Source organism: Podarcis vaucheri, assembly GCF_965113315.1.
Source record: "Podarcis vaucheri genome assembly, chromosome: 9".
Lineage (NCBI taxonomy): Eukaryota > Metazoa > Chordata > Lepidosauria > Squamata > Lacertidae > Podarcis > Podarcis vaucheri.
In genome coordinates, this window is record NC_138767.1 from 76,210,554 (window position 1) to 76,232,722 (window position 22,169).

General features: G+C 48.6%; 1 protein-coding gene across 1 annotated transcript in view; it reads right to left on the reverse strand.

Moving 5' to 3' along the window:
* SEMA7A (semaphorin 7A (JohnMiltonHagen blood group)) overlaps nucleotides 1–22,169 on the reverse strand; it is a 50,578-nt gene that overhangs the window by 26,823 nt on the left and 1,586 nt on the right. The window lies entirely within an intron of this gene.

A 22,169-nucleotide genomic window follows, 5' to 3' on the forward strand; every position in this document is an offset into this window, starting at 1 on the left:
GGGAATGGGTGTTAAGTTGTGGGTGAACATATCAGACAACACAGAAATTCTTCAGAAAGCTCTTGTTTATTCACAGGCCAGAACAGAACTGAACTGAAGGGTTCAACCAGCCTGCTTATATAGAGCTCCACTACAACGCAACAGTAACAACTTTCTGTAACTATCCAATCACTGAACGTCACTTTCAATTCCTTATTTGCATATGTGGACCTGAGTGAAAACTATCTACAGTATCTCCCTGCTGGCCCAGGGTGAGAACTTCAGCACATAACAGTGGGAAACCAGCAGCACCTGTGGAACTTCTGCCTGTCCAGTGCGTTTCCTCTGCGCAAAAACTCTGCACGTTTTGTCTGCGCAAGCCTCTGTGGAAAACGTCTGCAAGCAGTAACAGAGCAGCAGCGGTTGCCTCTGTGTGAGAAGGAGGAAAGGAAAGTCCAGACACTGTTCTTCTCTCTTTAACAGCGTTTATTTACAAGCCAAACAAAGAAGTCCATCTGAACTTGGACACATGCTGTGCCATGCACTCGCGCTCTCTCGCTCTCCGCGAAAAGTGAAACTAACTTCACACAGACACTGCCTCTGTGGATCCTGCCGCCCAAGGCAGTCATCTCACCTGGCCTCATGGGTGGGCTGGCTGTGATCCATGCTGTAGGGCTCAGAAAGTGAGCACCACAGAGCAGCAAGAATTCTCATCGCAAAGCATTGGAAGACACAAGACCTACCCACCTTGGAAGAATGGCAGGTGCAACTAATAGACTACATGGAAATGGCGGAAATGACTGGCAGAATCCGAGACCAGGGAGAAGAGGTGGTGGAAGAAGATTGGAGGAAATTTAAAACTTATTTGCAGAAATATTGTAAAATTTTTGAATGCTGATGACATTGAAATTAATTGAAGGGGCTCTAGCGATAAGGTAAAATGTAAGATGGGATTGCTAATAGATAAACTAATAGGATATGATTTGCTGAACCAATTTTTAAAAGGGATACAAAAAAAGGGAGACGTGAGGAAGTCAGGAAAATAAGTTAATTACAGATGAGAAATTAAGAAAGAGGGAGCTTTATTTTCTTTTATATGTGTTTTTTCTTCTCTTTTTTTCTTTGTGTTTAATGTTTGTATTTTTGAATTTTGTAATTTTGTATTTTTCTGTTTTTGTATTTTTTCGAATTTTTCTGTTGATAAAACCTAATAAAATATTATTTTTTAAAAAAAACAGAAAGTGAGCACCACAGAGCAGCCTGTTTGGGTGCCCCTCCCAGGAAGAAGGCGACCCAGGAGGTGGGGAGTCAAAGGAAGAGGCCTGGCTCCTTCTCTCAAAAGCAGAGTCTTGTGATCCCTCTCTCTGCTGCAAGAGCAGAGGAAACAAGAAGTGTGAGCTGGGGGTTCAGAGCCTCTCCACCTTCCCTGCCCCAGGGGATGTCAGAGGACAGAAGCCTGCAGGATTATGCACAGGCAGAGCCAGCTGTTTCCTGCCTGAGCAGCCAAAAGCAGCCAAGGTCTGTCTGTAGCAGGAAGAGCATGGCTAAATATGACTGGATCTCCCAGGGTCTTTCCCCTCTGCTTAAAAGCAGCTCAAGAACAGGGCACGGGGTTCAATTTGGCACAGGGCTGTGGCACCAGGGAGAGACAGTGAAAACCTCCCCTTGTACTGTAATGGGAAAACAGGCTTTGTAAAAATGTGGATGTTTATGTACTGCTTGATTGTAAACAAACAAAAGCCAAAACCTCAAAGCTCTTTCGAAAAAAGAGATAAACAATAAGAAATAGACACTCATTTAAGACTTTCAAAAAATTAAAATAACAATAATAATTAAAACTCACACCAGCTTTCTAAATGCCTGCATAGGCTTACCTGGGGAAAGATGCCTTTAGCTGAAAAGAGTGCAGTGAAGGGGCCTGACTGATGTCAACAGGCAGGGAGTTCCAGAGTGGTATCTTACAAATGTGGAATGGGTCATATGTGGCACCTGCAACAGGGCCAGTTCCACAGGCTGAAGTGGCCAGGTGGGAGCATGTGGGGTTAGGCAGTCTCGCAGGTAAACTGGTCCCAACTTACTGACACTCTCTTGCGATTTGGGGGCTGGCTGTCCCCCAACTGTGAGCCTCACATAATAGAGAGACTGATAAAGTGGGTCAAACCAGGTGGGCAAGCTTAGCCTGGCGCACAGTCCCTTTTGCCAGGATGGGCTTGAATGGTCAAGCTTGGCCAGAGCTTCCTTCCGGGAAGGGTGCATCTCCTCCCTGCAGGAAATGATCTCATCCAGTTGCTTAAGCAGGAACCAATTGATGCCTGCTAAGATATTATTTATTTAGGCAAGGCTACCTAAGAAGAGGGATGTAGGTGGTGCTGTGGGTTAAATCACAGAGCCTAGGACTTGCCGATCAGAAGGTTCGAATCCCCGGGACGGGGTGAGCTCCTGTTGTTTGGTTCCTACTCCTGCCAACCTAGCAGTTTGAAAGCACGTCAAAGTGCAAGTAGATAAGTAGGTACCGCGTAAACGGTGTTTCCGTGCACTGCTCTGGTTTGCCAGAAGCGGCTTAGTCATGCTGGCCACATGTTTTTGTTTGTTTTTTTAAATGATATTTATTAAAGTTTCAAAGAAAGGATTACATAAATAAAAAAAGAAAGAAAGAAAAGGAAAAAAAACAAAAAGGAAAAAAAATACAAAATACAAAAAAAGATAAAAAACACTTTAAAAAAACACATCTGTCTTTCCATGCCTTACATTTCATTTCCTTACTTCCCTGACCTCCTCACACCTCCCTTTTTGTATTCCAGTTCTGTTAGTTAATTCAGCAATTCCTTTCCCTCTTTGTTTTTGTCTTAATCCTTTAACTTTATATATTATAACTTTGGATTTTCACCTGTTAACAATCCATAGTCCTGCTGGCCACATGACCTGGAAGCTGTACGCCGTCTCCCTCAGCCAATAAAGCAAGATGAGCGCCGCAACCCCAGAGTCGGCCACGACTGGGCCTAATGGTCAGGGGTCCCTTTACCTTTACCTAAGAGGACCCTGCTGAATCAGGGCCCATCTAGTCCAGCCCCCTCTTCTCACAGGGGCCGATCAGGTGCCCCAACAGGAAACCAGCAGGCAGGATTCAAGCACAAGAGTCCTGCAGCAACTGGTATTCAGAAGGATCCCTGCCTCTGGCTGTGGAGGCAGAGTATGGACACATGGCCAGTAGCCATCAACAGGCCTCTCTTCCTCCATGAATGTGTCTAATCCTCTTTCAAAACCATCTAGCCTCCTGTGAGAGTGATTTTATTGTGCGTATTTGTTCTTAAAACGGTTAACTTTTGTCCACTTTTTTTGATAATTTCATGGTCTGTTGTTTTTCAACTTTGACCTCTAGCTACACCATGCGCCCCCAGAGCTGGAACTCTCCACACTGGGGGTGTTCATCATCACAACACATCGCACACTGGGGCGCAGGGGCTCTTCTCATCGAAAGAAGCAAAGCCACTTGCCCGTCAACCCACTGTCTTCTTCCCAGTTGCGTCTCCTCAAATGCCTGGTCTATCATTACAGTGGCTGCATTCAGGGCAAAGCAAATTAAAATCACATGGTCAGCTCAAGGGCGAACCTGCTCACCCTCCCTTGCATCACATGTAATAACAGCTTGGTCTGTGGCTCCATTTTAAGTAGAGGCTACCATCTGACACACCCTGAGCTGTTCCATCCGGAACATCAGAAGAGCCTGCAGAAGAACATCGAGTCCAGAATCCTCTTCTCCCAGTTGCCTGTGGGAAACCTGCAAGCAGGATCAAAGCTATCCTGCTCAGAAGCTGCTGCTCGCCCTCGCCTCCTCCATGAATTTGTCTAATCCTCTTTTAAAGCCAACTGGGGAGTTAATGGCACATTGGCAAGCAGAGAACCAAGACGCTCCTAACCCACATGTCCAGGGAGCCACCTCCTCTTCTTCCCAGTTGATTCCTCAAGTTCAAAACCTCCATGGGAGAGCTGAGCAGGCCAAGCCTGACAGCAGGAAGTCCAGGGTTCAACCCAATCCCCACCACGGCAGCGTCTCCAGGCAGCACGGGGAATGTTCCCTGCCTGAGACCCGGGAGAGCTACTTGCAGTCAACATAGATCGATTCATGAACTGGCCAGTATAAGATCAAACTATCCCTGCTATTATGGAAACCACACGTTCAGTGGGAATTTCAAGCGGGCTGACTGCCAAGAAACTGTGCATAGGATTAAAATGTAAGTCTGTCCAAGTCACAACCCAGAGTGCTCCTGTTTTAGAGCCAGCCATGCCCTTTCCAAAGTTACTCCATTTCGACTCTGGGTAAAACTTAGTTGTACAGCCCCCATTGTTTTATTTTTAGCACACCACTTTGATGTTTCATTATAATCAAGTAGTATTAGAATGTTCGTTATCTCATTTGAACTTGAAGTACCAAAAAGGTTAGATATGGACTTTCTGTTATTCATTACTAATTTTATGGCTGCATTTACAGCCCACACCCTTCTTTCATCTGCTCATCAGAAAGCTTGCTGCATCCAGCGCCTCCAGGACCAGGTGCTGAGGGCTAACAAGTGTGCAAAAGGCCCCCGCAATTATCTTCAGCAAAATGTTAGAGGACATGCAACTCTTCTCCACCATTGTTATGCATCTCAAGAAACCAAAGACGTTGCACAAATGCCCTTTTAGCGGATAATGCACCAGTTTCTTTCCAATCAGGCAGGCAGCCAGGGGTTACTGACCGGAGAAGCTTTCACAGAGCTGGAAGCCTTGTGGTCAATTTGGTATTTAGAGTCATCTTGGGCAGGGGAAAGCATTTTTCCTGACTTGGGAGTGAGTGTATGGAAATTGGACTGCTGTGGGACATGGAACCATTTCAACTGTGAGTTCTCATTTGTAAAAAATGAAACAGCTTTGGAAGCTGCCTTATACTGACTCAGACCTTTGGCCCAGCCAGCTCCATAGGGCCTTCAACCTGGGGTCTCTCAGGTGTGGTTGGACTACAACTCTCACCTTCCCTGACCATTGGTTAAGCTGGCCAAGGATGATGGGAATTGTAGTCCAACCACTTCTGAGGACCCAAGGTTGACCGACACAGGTCCACGCTGACTAGCAACAATGCCGCTCCCCCAAAAGGCAAAAATGAAGACCCCCAAAAAGGTGGTATTGATTTAGGACAGTTGGTGCTAATGGAAGAACCTTCTGATATTACTTATTACCCCTCCTTCATCCTAAGGTTCCAGGGCAGGTTACAGAATTACAGTGGTGCCCCGCAAGATGAATGCCTCGCAAGACGGAAAACCCGCTAGACGAAAGGGTTTTCCGTTTTTGAGCTGCTTCGTAAGACGAAAACGTCTTGCGAGTGTTCCGGTTTTTTTTCTCTCCCCCCCTTTTTCTAAGCCGCTAAGCCGCTAAGCCTTTAATAGCTGCTAATCCGCTAAACCGCTAATAGCGCTAATCCGCTAATAGGGTTGCTTCGCAAGACGAAAAAACCGCTAGATGAAGAGACTCGCGGAACGGATTATTTTCGTCTTGCGAGGCACCACTGTAAAAATAACATCAAATACAAATTAAAACAACTTATAGCCATTAAAAAAATATGGTGATCGGACATTGTGTCAATTCAGCTGTTTAGTTTTTCTCAGAGCTGGGAGGCCTTTGCGCCCACTCCCAGCACCGTAAATAAATATTTATGCCCAAAACCATGTCTAGAAAGTATATTATTCATCCTTCTAGGGTTCACCACATTATTCCTATTTAGATGAAATATGCTGTGGTCTGAGATGTGTCACCACCTCAGGGGAGAACAGCTGGACAGCTCTTGCAGAGGCCTTGGCTGTGCTGAAAAACAGCTCCTGCTTTTACATTAATTGCTAAGTTTTGGATCGGTACTTTGTTTGGAAAGGGGAGGAAATCCATCCGTGAACAATATTTTGGCTTTAAAAATGTATGCAGAATCTCTCTTCCCAAGAAAGGAAGGGGTGCAGCTCAAAAGGCCCCAAGTTTTATTTATTTACTGAATTTATATACCACCCTATACCCAGGGGGGTCTCAGGGCAGTTCAGGGGTCTCCTGGGCGAGACTCCTGGTCTGAAATCTTGGAGGACCCTTGCTGCCAGTCCGTGTAGACACTGCTGAGCTAAGAAGACCGCTGGTCTGGCTGGGATGAAGGCAACTTCCTACGCTCCTGGACTATTCCAGACTGGCTTCAAGGACAGAGATGTCCCAAATGCAAGGATATGATCAAGTGGCATTTCCTGCCCTCACCCTCCAGTCTTAGGCCCCCTCTGCCTACTAGGCACTTATGACCCCCATTGTGGAGGAGCAAGGCTGAGCAGCTGAAGGTGACTTGGAAACTACAACTAATCCAGAATGCGGCAGCTAGACTGGTGACTGGGAGCGGCCGCCAAGACCACCTAACACCGGTCCTAAAAGACCTACACTAGCTCCCAGTACGTTTCTGAGCACAATTCAAAGTGTTGGTGCTGACCTTTAAAGCCCTAAACGGCCTTGGTCCAGTATACCTGAAGGAGCGTCTCCACCCCCATCGTTCTGCCCAGACACTGAGGTTCAGCGCCGAGGGCCTTCTGGCGGTTCCCTCGCTGCGAGAAGCCAAGTTACAGGGAACCAGGCAGAGGGCCTTCTCGGTGGTGGCACCTGCCCTGTGGAACGCCCTCCCACCAGATGTCAAAGAGAAAAACAACTACCAGACTTTTAGAAGACATCTGAAGGCAGCCCTGTTTAGGGAAGCTTTTAATGTTTAATAGACTGTTGTATTTTAATATTCTATTGGAAGCCGCACAGAGTGGCTGGGGAAACCCAGCCAGATGGGTGGGGTATAAATAATAAAATGATAATAATAAATTATCATCATCATCATCATCATCTTATTCTGCCCATGATGGAGATAAGTCTTCCCATAACACCAGGTCTTAGAGTACAGTGGTACCTTGGGTTACATACGCTTCAGGTTACATACGCTTCAGGTTACAGACTCCGCTAACCCAGAAATAGTACCTCGGATTAAGAACTTTGCTTCAGGATGAGGACAGAAATCGTGCTCTGGCGGTGCGGCGGAAGCAGGAGGCCCCATGAGCTAAAGTGGTGCTTCAGGTTAAGAACAGTTTCAGGTTAAGTACGGACCTCCGGAACGAATTAAGCACTTAACCCGAGGTACCACTGTAGCTGACAAATAGAGTGGGAGGCATGGATGGGGAACCTGCAGCCACCCAGATGTTGCTGCCCTACAACAGCCAGTAGGCCCCAGCTAGCATGTCCAGCACTCAGGGAAACAGAAACTGCAGCCCAGCAATATCTGGAAGGACATCTCTGACTGCTTCCACAGAATGCACACCAACAGGTCCAACAACGCCATACAGGGTAGGAGTTTATTAGCAGAAACTAGGCACCAGAAAATAGAACCTTAAGATTCAACCTTTTTGGAGCCAAGACTTTGAACACTGCCTCTAATCCTACCCAAGACTGGGCTCCCTATGACCTGCGTACCCAGGATGGGGGGAGGGAACAAACCTTTAAAATCAAAAGTAAATCCCATGTTTTCCAAAAGGTGTTTCTACACAAGTTTTCAGGTGCCCAAGAAACACTCACTTCAGTTGTCTACAAGTCTTGGAATGTGGTTTTGTTTCAGTATGAGCTGAACGAGGGCCAACTCCCAAATTCTAGTCTGCAGGAATGTGGAGCCGAGATAAGAGGAAATGAGCAATAGCAGAAAAAAGCAAAGCCTGGGTAAGAGGAAAATGAGCAGAAGGAAAAAATAATGACAGGAGAAAATGCTCTCTCTTATCTGAAAGTCAAATCGCTTTAAGCCAGTTGTAAGATGCGGGTGGCACTGTGGTCTAAACCACAGAGCCTAGGACTTGCCGATCAGAAGGTCAGCGGTTCGAATCCCCACGACGGGGTGAGCTCCCATTGCTCAGTCCCTGCTCCTGCCAACCTAGCAGTTTGAAAACATTTCAAAGTGCAAGTAGATAAATAGGTACCACTCCGGCGGGAAGGTAAACGGTGTTTCCGTGCACTGCTCTGGTTTGCCAGAAGTGGCTTAGTCATGCTGGCCACATGACCTGGAAGCTGTACGCCGGCTCCCTCGGCCAATGAAGCGAGATGAGCGCCGCAACCCGAGAGTCATCCGCCACTGGTCAGGGGTCCCTTTGCCTTTAAGAACATAAGAAGAGCCTACTGGGTCAGGCCAGTGGCCCACCTAGTCGAGCACCCTGTTATCACAGTGGCTGAATAGTTGCCTGAAGTGGCGTAGCGTGGGTTGTCAGCACCCGGGGCAAGGCAAGTAATTTGCGCCCCCTAACCCGTGGATTTGCGCCCCCTAACCCGTGGATTTGCGCCCCTAACCCTAACCCCCAGATGTTGCGCCCGGTGCGGCTGGCCCCCCCTGCACCCCCCACGCTACGCCACTGGTTGCCTGTGGGAAATCAGCAAGCAGGATACAAACACAAGAGCCCCCTCTGGCCTCCTGTGGTTTTCAGCAACTGGACTTCCAAAGATTTCCGCCTCCAGCTGTGGCGGCAGAGCAGAGCTATCATGACTAAGAGTCCTTGGCAGCCCAGGAATTTATCTAATCTTCTTCTAAAGCCCTCTGAGTTGGTGCCCATCGCTGCCCGCTTAGTTTAGCCAGGCTCTTTTTTCTTCTGTCCTGAATCTTCCAACATTCAGCTTCACTGGATGAGTTCGAACATCCTCAAGAGAGGAAGGGAAACCTTTCGCTATCCATTTTCTCCATGCTGTACATGATGTTATAGATTTCTATCATGTCCCTCTAACTCACCTTTCTCTAAACTAAAAAGTCCCAAACGATGCAACCTTTTTCTTTCTTTTTTTATATATTCAGTCTTTATTAGTTTATAAACGACACACACAGACACACAAAACACACACCATAATTCATCAATAAAAAGGGGGGGCCAAAAAACAATACAACTCGAAAACACAGAAAAATTTCAGCCACCGACTTCTGCCCACCTTTGTGTGGGTTCTTTGTTTCCCTATTACTTACCTCTATTTCTCAATAAACTTAACCTGCCACTCTTCTTTTGTTGGAATTTTATCTCCTTTCCATCCCTTGGCTATCAGCATCCTCCCTGCAGTTGTTGTGTACATAAAAACCCTCCTTTTCTCTCTTGGAATGTATGATGCCATAATGCCTAAGAACAGGGGTAGGCAACCTAAGGCCTGGGGGCCGGATCTGGCCCAATCGCCTTCTAAATCCAGCCCACAGATGGTCCGGGAATCAGCATGTTTTTACATGAGTAGAATGTGCCGTTTTATTTAAAAATAATCTCTGGGTTATTTGTGGGGCCTGCCTGGTGTTTTTACATGAGTAGAATGTGCGCCAGGCGTCCCCGGTTCCCCCTCAGCAGTAGCGGCGGCAGTGGCAGTCTCAGCAGCCCGGAGCCAGCCTGGTAGTGCAGTTGGAGCTGCTCTCTGCCGTGGCGCCCGCCATTTTGCCTCGCCGGAAGTCCCCATATGATGTGTCTTGTGCCATTGAACCAATCACGCAACATTCATTCCCTACTAATAAATCAACAACACTTAAAATATAAATCAGGGGACATTAAATGAAATCCGGGGATGGATTTTGTCCGGGAACTGATTTGTAAATCCAGAGACTTGCCCTGGGAAACAGGGAAATCTGGTAACCATACCCCAAAGTCTCTGTTCATTGGTTACCTTGGGTCAAACCTATCACTGTCCACCAAAGGTCTCCATTCATTGGTAAGAGCATCAGAATGGCCCGTCTGGTCCAGGATCCTCGGTCTTACAGGTGCCAACCAGATGCCCAAAAGGGAAACCTGAAAGAAGGACCCGCACACAGGACTCCTCTCCCCTCCTGGGGTTTCCAGCAACTGGTTTTCAGAGGCATGCAGACAGAGCAGAGCCATTGACCTCCTTGCCCTCCATCCTTCCGCCCAATCCACGTAGGTGGCCATCATCGCCTCCAGTGGAAGCAAGTTCCCCACATGTATGGCATGAGGAAGCGCGCCTTGGATAAAGCCTATCAGGGTCCGCTGAGGTTCTGCATTCACTGGTCACCTTGGGCCAAACCTATCAGCAAGCCCTGCACCCCCTCTGAACTTTCCCCTGGCCTTTGCACAAAGCCAGCGATAGCCCAGAAGGGTTTGCAGCAGGGGTAAGAATGAACACTTTGTGCTGTGCAAAGGGAGTCATAGGATCCATTTGCTGGGGAACAAAATGCATTCAGAGGGGGAGGGAGGGGGAGGAAGGAAGGGCACAGACCGGGAGCAGAAAGAACTGTGTGGACCAAGAGGAAGCAAAGTATTAAATAGTGGGTTGACAAAGGAACAGCAATCTCTTGCAAAGTCAAAATCAGGCTTGTTGTTACATTGGTTGCTATAATTGGTTCTTCCGGACATTTTTGCTCATTGGGATTTTAAATAAACAATTAGGAAGGACCGACCCATTTCGTCCACACAGAAGCCTCTTAAGACCCATTTGTGCTACTGTAGCTTTTAGTCAGGGATACAGAATGCATATCATCCTACACAGGGTATTCCGCTGATACTTTTCTCCCAGTTATAGCCCTTCCACCGTTGCCGGTCAGGCAGGATGCAAAGCAAAGTCTTTTGGCCACTGAAATAGGTCTGCATTAAAAACAAAGACACGAATGCAAAGCACTGCTATTTCCATCTGGACACAGATTTTGTGCTTCATGCTTTGGACACCTCAGAACATCAGAAGAGCCGGCAGGATCAGGCCAAAGGGCGCCCATCTAGCCCAGGATCCTGCTCTCACAGTGGCCAACCTGCAAGCCGGACCAGTACAATTGGCACTGGAAAAAGCAAACAGGCGCTAGGGTCTTGCCACTCTTTAAGAGGGCTTTGAAACTCATATGTACTCCGACATAGTTAAGCCCCTCTGTCTCTACCACAGGTGCCTCCGTCCACCACGGAGAGGGTGACTGCTCACACCACCCACAGCAAAAAGCTGTTTGGCCAGGTAGGCATGCAGAGGCATTCTGAAGCAGCTGCCAAAGGAAATGCAGCTGCAAAGTAAGACAGGGAGGTGACACAATAACCAACTTCAAATATCTGAAGGGCTGGAAGATGAAGCCAGCTTATTGTTGGCTGCATTGTGGTCTAAACCACTGCTTGCCGATCAGAAGGTTGGCGGTTCAAATCCCCGCAACGGGGTGAGCTCCTGTTACTTGGCCCCTGCTCCTGCCAACCTAACAGTTCGAAAGCACGTCAAAGTGCAAGTAGATAAATAGGTACCACTCCAGCAGGAAGGTAAACGGCGTTTCCATGCGCTGCTCTGGTTCGCCAGAAGCAGCTTCATCATGCTGGCCACATGAGCCGGAAGCTGTACGCCGGCTCCCTCGGCCAGTAAAGCGAGATGAGCGCCGCAACCCCAGAGTCGGCCATGACTGGACCTAATGGTCAGGTCAGGGGTCCCTTTACCTTTACCTTTACCACAAGGAAGGACCCAAACCAAAGGACAAGAAAGGAGACTGCAGCTGAATGTTTAAGGGTCCCTTCCAACTCTACAGTTCTGTGATTCATTGCAGGTATTCAAACAGAAGTTGGATGGCCATTTGCCAGGTATTCTGAAGCTGTGATTTCTGACTTGCAGGGGGCTGGACTAGGTGATTCCTGGGGGGTCCCTCCCAATTCGGCAACATATGATGCTGTGATAAAGCATTGTCTTTTTAAAAATACTCCCTTTGCAAAAAAAAAGCTCCAAAAAACAAAAGGATCTGTCAGAAAAGGTTCCCTGACCTGCCGATCTAAATCTGGGGTGGGAAGTCAGATAGCATCATGTCCGGAGCAGGAGCTAACCCTGCGGGGGGAGCAAACGTCCCGAGGTCAGAGGGCCAGAAACAGACTGCAGACAAAGACTGGCACGGCTTCTGTGGGAACATGGGACAAGGAGGATGTAGATCGGTTCTTTTGTTTCTCACAGCCGCATGTTCTTAGACCATGGAGAACTGTGTCCAAACAGCTAATTATTCACAGGGCTCGAGTCACCGCCCTCCATTAGCCAAGATCTCCATTGCTCTTCCAGCAGGCAAAAGCAGACAGTAAAAAGAAATTAAGGGTGGAAGACTCCAAATGCAGATCTACTGGGGTATTAAAAGGTAAAGGTAAACCCCTGACAGTTAAGTCCAGTCATGAATGACTCTGGGGTTGCGGCATCATCTCGCTTTACTGGCCGAGGGAGCCGGCGTTTGTCCGCAGACAGTTTTTTCGGGTCATGTGGCCAGCATGGCTAAGCCGCTTCTGGCAAAACCAGAGCAGCACACGGAAATGCCGTTTACCTTCCCGCCGGAGTGGTACCTATTCATCTACTTGTACTTTGATGTGCTTTCAAACTGCTAGGTGGGCAGGAGCTGGGACCAAACAATGGGAGCTCAACCCGTCGCAGGGATTCGAACTGCAGACCTTCCGATCGGCAAGCCCAAGAGGCTCAGTGGTTTAGACCACAGCGGAGCATTACTGGGCAAACTGAGAACCAGCATCCGAGAGAGTCAAATGGACAAAAAAACCCCCACTCCTTTTCAATCCCCCTGACATGGCTTTATAACATAGGCAATGTTATGTACTGAAGTTCTCACATTGGGCCAGCAGGGGAATACTGTAGAGAGTTTTCACTCAGGTCCACATATGCAAATAAGGAATTGAAAGTGACGTTCAGGGATTGGATGGTTACAGAAAGTTGTTGCTGTTTGCCTTGTAGTTGAGCTCTATATAAGCAGGTTGGCTAAACCCTTCAGCCCAGTTCTGTTCTGGGCCTATAAATAAACAAGAGCTGTCTGAAGAATCGCTGTGCCGTCTGATATGTCCACCCTCAACATAACAGGCAACATTAAGAGAACAGAGCTAGATGTCTCCGAGGACATGTGGCAACTTGTGGAGTGATACCTTTGTTTAAAAACTGAAATGGCTTACAAGTTACATGTAATTAAACCGTTAATTAGTACTTCTGTACGGGTTGAGTGGTACTGTTGAACATTGATTGTTGTTTTTGCATGTTTCAGAGAAAACAATTTAGAAATACTTTTAGGAATAAGCCTAGGGTCTTGTAGGCAGGCTGAGGTTCCTGGAAATAGGCTGCTGTTTCCTTGGCTGGGGACAGCAATTAGGCCACCCTGGTGTGAACCAGCAATCTCTTGGGTCTGTGGCCTGCAGGCCACATCCATGACATGGGATTTTGTGTCTAGCAAAGCTGGAATTGAGCTGGCCGGACCTCAGAGCCCTAGAGAGCAAAAGTGGAAAGAAATGGAAGAGAACTTGGGCAAATTCTCCCAGTTCAGATGTACTGGCTTCTAGCCTCCTGTTTGGAGCTGCCTTTCCCCCCTGAATGGACAAGACAGTGGCTGCTAGTCCCATCAGAGCTACAAGTGAGTCTCCCTGCTGCTCTGACAACTGCGCACCCATCCCCACCAAAATGGCCCCAATTTCAAGGTCTGTGAAGGGAGCTGCAAAACACCTTTGGTATCTATAACTATACATTTAAACAAGGAGTGTGCAACCAAAAAAATGTCACAATGAGAGGATGCTATGAGCTGAACATGGAATATTCATCTTGCTGGCTCAGGGGCTGATGGGAGTTGGAGTCCTCTCACCATGGCTGTAGAGCAGGCATGGCCAAACTCCAGATGTTTGGGACTACAACTCCCATCAATCCTAGCTAACAGGACCAGTGGTCAGGGATGCTGGGAATTGTAGTCCCGAAACATCTGGAGGGTCAAGTTTGGCCATGCCTGCGTAGAGCGATATTAGTGAGGTGCCATGTTTGCAGTTTAGTTAAGGAGCACACAGCTAAGACATCTTCTGAAACACAGGGCTGCAGCTTTAATAGTTGGATAGAAAAGGGACTTTCAGCCTAACAAGTAACACCTGATGAAATTCCACCTCCCATACAATTGCCAGAGGTGAGGAAGGCCTCTCTGGCTACCCTATTTCAGAAGCTGCCTCAAGGATTAGTGTACAAAGGGCACTTCTAGATGGTTACTAATTCCAATGTGGGTTTTAATCACATCCTGACAAAGCCAGGTTGCACAACTAAAGTTGATTGAGTGCTCTGGAGCAGCAAACCTTTTGCCACTGCCACTGCCCTACCCCAAATGATTTTTGTGATAAGGTGAGTTGAAAGAGGATCCACTGGAAAGCATGGAGTAATGTGTAAATCAGTGGCAATAAATCATTGACCAAGGCTAGCCCCCCAAACAAACAAATCAGGGTGAGTGATCAGTAAGCAAGGCTTCCCTAGGGGAGGAGTTACAGGGCAGAACTCAGAGCCTCTAGGGTCATCTAGTCTAACCAATCTAGTCCAATGCAGGGTGCCAAGAGCTGCGCATGCCTCAATAGACTATATTATGGCAGGGCCACAGCTCAGTAAGAGAGCCTCTGGCCTCGTGTAGAAAGTCTCCAGCTCAAGCCCTGGTGTCTCCACGTCAGGCTGGGAGAGACACCCCGCTCCCCACTGCCTGAAACCCTGGAGCCTAAAAACAGTTATAGTCCCCATTACAACAGGGCTTTTAAAACTGTGGCATAATGATAAAAGGATAAAGTCATTACAAAAGTAAGCAGCACGGGACGCAAGAGGAAGTTCAGTCCGTCTGCTGGGAGGCCAAAATAGATAGATCTGCACACACATTTACAGCAGATGAGTCAGCGACTGTCTGTGGGCACATTTATTTTGAACCTCAAAACCATGATGGAAACAACAAGGCTGTAAGCAGATCAGCTCACAGCTTTCCTGAACTTTGGGCTACTGGCCCAATCCAGTAGCTAACCAAACATGCTAGCTACCTCCTCACCCCACGGAGGAGAGAACAGAGAGAAAGAGAGTTGGCCTTCCAGAGGCTACTGGCCAGCAGAGGCTAGCTAGTGTGTTTGGCACCTCTGCTATCAGAGGCAGTGTAGCCCTGAACACTGAACACGGGTTGCTGGAAATCACAAGTGGGGAGAGCTGCTGTTGCACTCAAGTCCTGCTTTTGGGCTTTTGGTCTGGTCCAGCAGGGCTCATTTATGTGCTCCATTGCCTAGAGTAGCATGCATAGGAAACAGGAAAATGCAACCTCAATCAGGAGCATGCTGCAAATCTGGAGTGAGGCTCTCCACCATTTCCCCATCCCAAATTGCCCTCCCTCACCTGCTATTTGCCCCTGAATTTGCCATTTATTGCAAACAGCAGCTTGGGATTTGGGGTGGGGAGGTGGGGCTGGTTACCGTATTTTTCGCCCCATAGGACGCACTTTTTCCCCTCCAAAAATGAAGGAGAAATGTGTGTGCGTCCTATGGGGTGAATGCAGGCTTTCGCTGAAGCCTGGAGAGCAAGAGGCATCGGTGCGCACTGACCCCTCTCACTCTACAGGCTTAAGGAAGCTATCCGCAAGCCTTGCGCGCCCAGCAGGAGTTCCCGCGGGCTCACAAGGCTTGCGGGCAGCAGCCTGCAGCCCCGGCGAGTGTCCGCAAGCCTTGCGCGCCCGGCAGGAGGTCCCGCCGAGCGCGCGAGGCTTGGGGCGGCAGCATGTCGCCCGAAGCACGGGGAGCCCTCCGGAGGGTGCCCCGTGCTAGTGTCCGCAAGGCTTGGGGCGGCAGCCGCGGTGGGGGGGGGAATAATTTTTTTTTATTCATTCCCCCCCCCAAAAAAAAACGAGGTGCGTCCTATGGGCCGGTGCGCCCTATAGGACGAAAAATACGGTACTTTTTATGGGAAAACATTGCAGTGTCTCAATGCAAACTGATTGCATGCTACCAACTTTGTGTGCCTGCTTTCCCTTCACAACAAAAGTGGTGTGCTACTGAAAAGTGGAGGAGGAGGAGATGACGACCACACTAAACATGGTTTTCCAACTTTGTGTGTATTAAACTCTCCTGGAAAATGCTCTTATCTTGGAACAAATCCTGATTTGGCAAAGTTATTAACACAGGGCAAGTTAAAAACCTGAGAGGTGAAGGATCGGAATTTGAAATCAAGCAGATAGGGTATAAACAAACAAAGAGGATGAAAGAGCATCCTTTGTAATGAGCTGGTCTCTTAGATGCTGCTTTGGAATTGTATGCATAGGCTTACTTCAGAGAAAATGAAAATCTCAAATGGGTGGCAGATTGCTCAAGATGGAGCAACTAAGAACAGATCAAGGCCATGCGCTGCATTATGTAAATGTATGTAAGATGCTCAGCACTAAGGTCTAGGCTAGATACACACCAATGGAGGAAGCCATGGCTAATTTTTAACCGGCTCGCTAAATGCAGAAGTTCAGATTATAGTGGGATCTGCCAAGAATAGAATTGCTAAATGTGTGGCAGTTTCAGAAATTGCAGAGGAAGTTATGCTGAAACAGACACTGTTAATCGTCAGGCTGTAGCCATGTGCTTAAAATTTCCTTACTGTCTAATATTTCCGGAAGAAGTTTTGTTATTGCTGCACCGTCTTAATGTTTGGGGCAACTCTCTGTCGGAGTTCAAGGAGGTAAAAATCCTTGAGGAGGATGCAGATCAGGGCTGGTGTGGTGTGTGCCAGAAGAGGAGAGAACCCCAAGTTGTTTTAGGGGGCTCCATTTTGGGCCCCTAGGGACGTGGGTGGCGCTGTGGGTTAAACCACAGGGCCTAGGATTTGCCATTCAGAAGGTTGGTGGTTTGAATCCCCGCAACAGTGTGAGCTCCCATTGTTCGATCCCAGCTCCTGCCCAACTAGCAGTTCGAAAGCGCACCAGTACAAGTAGATAAATAGGTATTGCTCTGGCGGGAAGGTAAACGGCGTTTCCGTGCGCTGCTCTGGCTCACCAGAAGGGGCTTAGTCATGCTGGCAACATGACCCGGAAAAACTGTCTGCGGACAAACGCCGGCTCCCTCAGCCAGTAAAGCGAGATGAGCACCGCAACCCCAGAGTCGGTCACGATTGGACCTAATGGTCAGGGGTCCCTTTACCCTTTACCTATTGATCAACTACGATTCTATCAATCTTAATGTGGAACAAGCCTTATGCAGAATCAGACACTTGGGCCCATCGAGCTCAGTATTCCCCACACAGACTGGCAACAGCTCTCCAAAGTTTCAAGCCAGGAGAGGCCTATGTGAGGATGCCACGGAGGACTGACCCTGCTCTACTACTGAGCTACAGCCCTTCCCCGGTCATCCACAACAACATTGGCTGAAGTGTGGCATTTTTCCAGAACGGAGAGGAGAGGTCAGCAATGAGGCAACACCCTGCAAGGCAGCAATGAGGTCAGTCTGTCTCCCAGAAGGGAGGGCGGGCTGCGGTCATCCTGGGAGGGCATCCTGCCACACAGGCACACGCCCCATAGCAGCAGAAGGATATGAAATAATTGGTTGAATTGAGGGTCAGAGCTGTGCAGGACTCCAAAGCCAGGAAGGCTCAGGGAAGGGGTCCTAGTTCAGCCGCCAACATCCTGCCAGCCAGTGTACACAAGTGGTTCCCAAGCTTTTGGGGGCCATTGCCACCTTGGCTCCACGTGCTCGTCCCCACTCAGGAAATTGGTTTGCCCAACCCACCAAGGAAGACAATAACACAAGAAAATTCAAAACTGTAAGAATCAATGCCACATTGACTCAAAATCCAATTAAAGTGATTTAGTTGAGTTAATTCAACAAAATGGATGAGCATGATCCATCAATACCTTCTCTGCAAAGTTTAATAGTCATTTACAACTCCAGAAACCCCGGCAGGCAATCCCACTGCCCCCCAAGGGATACTACCACCCACTTTGGGAGCCCCTGGTGTAGACAATACTCAGCTAGATGACCCATTAGTTTTACTCAGGAGAAGGCACCTTCCCTGCTTCTTTGCTTCAGAAATGTCGCCAGGCACTTTCAAGCCTGCCTTCACAACTTTTTTTACATTGTTTTTGGAAATGCAAAGGATTCTGCACCCATTGCTTCTTTATAATGTGCAGATTGTGATCTTGGCAATTAAACAAGCGCAAGGGGATATACCCATACACGAAATAAGCCACACCTCCTATCTGGTGACACTGCAGAAACCTGAAGGGCAATATTGGGCATTAAGTGATAAAGGGCCTGGAGGACCGCCTCTCCCCATTTGGACCAATCCAGACCCTGCAATCATCCTCTGAGGCCCTTTTTCATATCCAGAGGGTGGCAACATGAGAACGGGCCTTTTCTGTGGTGGCTCCCCATTTGCAGAATGCCCTCCCTAGGGAGCCTCACCTGCTGCCTTCATTACATATCTTTAGGCACCAGGCAAAAACATTCCTCTTGTCCCAGGCCTTTTAAATGTGTCTGTGGGAAGGAGCTTATTGGTTTGTTTAATTATGTATTTTGTGTTCTCATTTTGTATGTTTATGTTGTGAACCACCCCGTGATCTTCAGATGAATGGCAGTATACAAATTTTAACTACTACAACAACAACAACACCTCTCACGTTGAATCTTATTACATCTTAATCCTGACACGCAGGTCCTTCAGAGGCTTCCTAACCCCAATCATGAGTCAGGCTCAGTTTCTCAGGGTTATGCAATTCCTGGCATGCCTTGCAGGCTTATCAGATATTACTTTAACAGCTCTGGCTTTCAAGGCCTGCAGCGCAAAGCATTACAAAACCCATTGTCTTAAGCTTTTCTGGTTTTGCTGTTCAGTATCCTGGCAGATTACAAACCTCATTGACTGCCAAATCCTTTAATCATTCGAGATCAGTGATGCAAGGGATCACCACCTCACTGTGCAGGTTTTAATAAGGGAGCACAACCACTCACTGATCACTGAAAGCCTCGCCGCAATAGTTCATACACTGGTTACTTCAAAACTGGATTACTGTGGAAGTGCTCTGTTCGCCCTCTGCGCCACACATCCCGGGCGCCATGAATGCCTGCTCTGCCACTGCTCCAGCCTGGTCAATTGTGAATAAGCAATCAGCATGCTTGGAGGGGTTCACCCCCAGTGCCCCACTGCTGCCTCCTTGGTAATCCCACTGCCCCCCCCAGGGGGCAACATTGCCTACTCTGGGACCCAATGCGCCACATCCTTGGTCTCAAATAAAAAATTAAAAAGGTAAAGGACCCCTGACAGTTAAGTCCAGTCGCAGACGACTCTGGGGTTGCAGCGCTCATCTCGCTTTACAAGCCGAGGGAGCTGGCGTTTGTCCGCAGACAGTTTTTCTGGGTCATGTGGCCAGCAGCAGTGCATGGAAACACCATTTACCTTCCCACTGGAGTGGTACCTATTTATCTACCGTACTTGCACTTTTTGGTGTGCTTTCAAACTGCTGGGTTGGCAGGAGCAGGGACCGAGCAACGGGAGCTCACCCTGTCGTGGGGATTCGAACCGGCCGATCTTCTGATCTGCAAGCCCAAGAGGCTCAGTGGTTTAGACCACAGCGCCACCGCGTCCCTTTGGTCTCAAATAGGTTTCTCCAATTCCAAAAAGCTTCCTGCTCTTCCCAGAGAGAGAGAGAGAGAGAGAGAGAGCGCAAATGGTAGAGTCAGAAGGGACCATCTAGTCCAACCCCCTACAAAGTCATGGCAGGAGAGCTTTCTGCACACAGAAGCAGTTGTGTTTCAAGAGAAATAGAGAGGAAAAGGTGCTTTTCCAGGTTAGGTCTCTGGTCTTTCACTTCTCTTTTCTCAGAAGCAAGAGCCATGAAGCCAAATGCCTCTCTGGGCCTCTCTGTAAAATGCAAGTGCTAACATGCAAATGCCAACCAAAGTGATATCACTGTAAAATGCAAATGCCAACCAAAGTGGTATCACGGCTGATGGAGGCATCAGCCGCAACATATATGGCAACAAGTAGGGGGGGCTACATGTGGGTTGGTGGGGGCTCTATTCCTGCAGCGCCATCAGGCGGGCCCCAAACACAGCAGGGCCGGCTCCCCACGTTTTGAAAGCAAGTGAAGAAATATGCCTGCGCAGCTAAAGAACCCCTCGGCCCACCTCTTCCCAGAAAGAGCTGCTGCTCAGTGGCAGAGCAGCTGTTTGGCATGTAGAAGGCACACCACCTAGCGTCTGCAGGTAGGGCTGGGAAAGCCCCCCTGCCTGAAACCTGGGGAGTCACGAGGAAGAGAGGGCAAGTCATGGCTGCTGCCCACAACAGCTGGAGGCAGCCGGTGTCTCCAGCGCCAATCACGCGGGGAAGCTTGTGCCCATACGCATGTGCACACGCCATTTCCGGCGCACTTCCGGATCGGAAATAGCTTGTGCGCATGTGCACAGGCCTCCTCCGACCTGGATGTGCACCGGAAATAATGCTTGCGCATGAGCAAATAAAGCTTGCGCATGTGCAAATAATGCTTGCGCATGGCACAAGCTATTTCCGGTGCTCCTCCGACCCGGAAGTGGGCAACCGCGCAGCGCAGCGCCGGTAAGAGCGGGTGGCGGCAGTGGGCAGTGCCACGAGCCGGATAAATGAATCCCTCGGGCCTTATTTGGCCCGTGGGCCTTAGTTTGGGGACCCCTGCAACCCATTTTCTATGCTATGGATCCCCACATTATAGGTCCCCGACACCTGTCACCCTCTTAAAACAAGGTGGGACACTTCTTTAAAAAAATGAAACAACCACCCTCATTGATATAGCTCAGAAAGATCAGCTCTCCAAAACCCTGTTAATGTCCTTTGGATATACCAGCCAAAGGGCCAGAGAGTCACCTACTTATCTCCTCTGATATAGGGCAGGGATCATCATTCCTCCACAGAGCCACTCCCACAATCCAGAGGTTATGTGACATGTATCATTAGCGTGGCAGGGCCTACACTTTGGAACTCCTCGCCTATTGATATGAAGCAGGTGCCTTCCCTGTATAAATTGTGTAACATAAATAAAACGCTGCATGTCTACTGCAGAGTGGTGCTGAAGAAGAGTCTACGTGCAAACACTGCAAGGAAGCCAACATTCTCCCCCACTTCTCATTCCTAAGCAACCCAACAGTGGGAAAAAACAGTCCTGCTTCTCCATCTTTGAGGCTGACTCCGAAACTACAACTAATCCAGATTGCAGCAGCTAGACTGGTAACCTGGAGCGGCCACCAGGACGATATAACACCGGTCCTAAAGGATCTACGTCAGCTCCCAGTATGTTTCCGATCACAATTCAAAGTGTTGGTACTGACCTTCAGTATACCTGAAGGAGTGTCTCTACCCCCGTCGTTCAGCCTAGACACTGAGGTCCTCAGTCCTTCTGCCAGTTCCCTCACTGCGAGAAGCGAAGTTACAAGGGAACCAGGCAGAGGGCCTTCTCGGTAGTGGCACCCTCCCTTCAGACGTCAAAGAGATGAACAATTCTATGACTTTCCATAGACATCTGAAGGCAGCCCTGTTTGGGGAGGTTTTCAGTGTCTGATGTTTTGCTGTGTTCTGCTAGATTCTGTTGGAAGCCACCCAGTGTGGCTGGGGCACAAGTAATACATTTATTCTTATTCTTAATTTACTAGATGGGAGGGAGAGAGAGGAGCTAAAACCTTGGAGAGACCCAGGTTCAAATCCGCACTGATCCATGAAGTCCACTGGGTCTGATCCTGAGCCGCTCTCTGCCTGTCAACCTACCCTGCCTGTCACAGAGGACTGTTGAGGATGGGGTCTGCCACCGTGAGCTCCTTGGAGGAAATAAAGGCAGTATAGAAATGCAATACAGCAGGCATGTCCAACAGGTGGGTCGTGGTCTACCAGTAGATCACTGGACACCTACAGTAGATCACTGGGCACCTGTGGTAGATCACGGTAGATCTCTTCCCCACCACCACCAGAAAAAGCTTTGGCTCCCCTAAAACAAGCTCAATAACTTTGCCTGTCAATAAATAACCATGGGTAGATCACAGCCAGTATTTTAATAAAGTGAGTAGATCACAGTCTCTTGGGAGCTGGACGTGCCTCTAGATGGAACCACATGGTCACCCCCATGGAGTCTCTGAAAGCGTTTGAATCATTTCACAAGCAATAGACAGAAGACAAGAACGGCCAGCTGAATCCCTGCTCAGCTACGAAATCCACAGGGTGGCCATGGCTCAGTCCCCGTCTCCTACCTCACAGGGTTGTCGAAAGAATAACGGGAAAGGAGGGAAATTACCGTATTTTTTGCTCTATAAGACTCACTTTTCCCCTCCCAAAAAGTAAGGGGAAATGTATGTGCATCTTATGGAGCGAATACAGGCTGCGCAGCTATCCCAGAAGCCAGAACAGCAAGAGGGAGCGCTGCTTTCGCTGCGCAGCGATCCCTCTGGCTGCTCTGG